Source organism: Mustela erminea, chromosome 6, assembly GCF_009829155.1.
Source record: "Mustela erminea isolate mMusErm1 chromosome 6, mMusErm1.Pri, whole genome shotgun sequence".
NCBI classification, from domain to species: domain Eukaryota; kingdom Metazoa; phylum Chordata; class Mammalia; order Carnivora; family Mustelidae; genus Mustela; species Mustela erminea.
In genome coordinates, this window is record NC_045619.1 from 30975223 (window position 1) to 30977495 (window position 2273).

A 2273-nucleotide genomic window follows, 5' to 3' on the forward strand; every position below is an offset into this window, starting at 1 on the left:
GAGCGGTGGAAGCAGGCTCCCCGCCGAGCAGAGAGCCCGATGCGGGGCTCGATTCCAGGACCCTGAGATCATGACATGAGCTGAAGACAGAGGCTTTAACCCACTGAGCCACCAAGGTGCCCTGCCAAATGCTATTTAAATGAAAGGTCTAGGTGGATACATTTTTGTTTCATTCATTTATTAACTTTTTTTTTCCTATTAGAAGATATTAAGAATCAATTCCATTACTGGTGAGTGAAACAGTTACTCACTTGTTTTATTCATAAGCATCTTCTGTAATTTGCTGGTCTTAAAGTTCCCAGATTTCTTTGGTGCCACTCATGTGTCCTCATCACATGCTGCTTCCAAGAGTTGTATTGCAGAAATAAAAAAGAAGAAAAGTAGAGAAGTTTGAAAGCATCTATAGACTTGTTTATGTATAATTTTCCATCTGAATGAAGAATGTTTTCTTTTTTTTAAGATTTTTAATAAAATTAATTTGGGAAAGAGAGAGAGAGCAAGGGCTGGGCCTGGAAGGAAGGGCAGAGAGGGAGGGAGAACCTGACTCCCCAGAGAGCACAGAGCCTACCATAGGGCTCCATCCCAGGACCCCAGGATCATGACTTGAGCCAGACAGATGCTTAACTGACTGAGTCACCCAGGTACCCCAAGAATTGTTCATTTTTGAAACCAGATTGCGAAAATAACTAATGCATTCTGGAAATGTACACTGCCCAGCACTGTACTAAGTGCCTTGATGTATTTTTTCCTATTTAAACTTTTGAAAGAGAGGACATCTAACTATCATTAATACAGATGAGATAAAAATGAGCCTCAGGAAAGTCAAGCAAGCTGTTTAATGTCACAGCTACATTTTTATCCCTACATTTTTATCTCAGGTCTGTGTGACCAGAGTCCCTGGCTTTTCCAGCACACCATGATGAATCTTTAACATATGAAAGCAATGGACATACACATTTTGACTACTGTCTTTATGCAAATTTTTAACCAAAATAAAAAAATAAATAAATTGTGTTGAAGACAACATTTCCACACTTGATCTTAGCCAAAAGGCCGAGAAGCGATGAAGACAACATTTCCAGATCTTTGCTATTCTACCTTTTTCTGCAAGACAAAGTTTGGCAAAGTAAAAGTTACAAGGCTTTTAAAAATCTTTCTGCTTTATTATAATGCACCATAAACTGTTTACAAAATTAAAATATTTGAATCATCATTCCTACATGTTATGTAATAATGTACTATTTGAAACTATTTGTTTTGAAGCTGGAACCCATTATTAATAATTTTAGGAAACAGAGGTCTCCAGATAGAAGGATATTGAAACTAAGTTTTGGGGTTTATTCTCTACTCTCCCACCTGGAAATGCTAGGGATCTTACCTCTTTGTTGGATAGGTCAACTCTAGCTCCCAGCACGATGCTACACCATTGTGCTCTGACGGCCATAAAGCCTGCTAGGAAAGGGTCATGTTTGCTGTAGTAGAATTAGTGTGAGTTAGTGGGCAAAACATGGATGAAAGCTGAAGCCCTAATAGTGGAGAGGAGGCAAGTGAGACAGTCTCCAAGGAAACACAAGTAGATACAGGCTATTTATGGCCAGATGGAAAGAATTTAGGGGACATAAAGTGAATTGCAGAGCTAGGAATTCTGCTTGAAAGTAAGACATGAGAGAACAGAAAGGGGTCCAGCTCTGAGGAAAAAAACATAGGACAAGTGCAAAAGGACACAACTCAAGCCAGCTGGTTGAGTCCAACATCATGTCTTCCCACCATCAGTGTTCAGGGTTAGAAAAGCAAAGAACCCTGGATAGTGAGTTGGCCCCAGCACAAGAGAACCTACCTCGCTCCCCCAACCCCCACCATCACCACCATACACATATATAAATAGGCAAACATATTTTGCAGGAATGTGCCTGCCTTTTCACAATTTCAGGAGAGGGGCAAACCAGGTCAGGTAGCTTGATGGCCTGGCCAAGACAAATCTTGTACAGGTGTTGTTTTATAAGGAAATCAGATTCTTAAGCAGCTTACATGCTGATACTTAAGAGGACTACAAATCGCCATTGGTGTTCTTTGAATATTTTGCTCTGAACAATACCCGAAAGGGGATTTTTATAGGTTTATTTTTAAATTTTATTTGATTATTTTTTCAAATTTTTATTTAAATTCTAGTTAGTTAACATATTGATAATATTGGTTTCAGGAGTAGAATTTAGTAATTCATCAATTACAAATAACACCCAGTGCTCAAGACAACAGGTGCCCTCCTTAATACC

At 39.1% G+C, this 2273-nt stretch overlaps 1 pseudogene; it reads right to left on the minus strand.

Annotated features, from left to right (window-relative positions):
- Nucleotides 1-918: 918 nt before the first annotated feature.
- LOC116594522 lies at nt 919-1065 on the minus strand (annotated as a pseudogene).
- Nucleotides 1066-2273: the final 1208 nt, after the last annotated feature.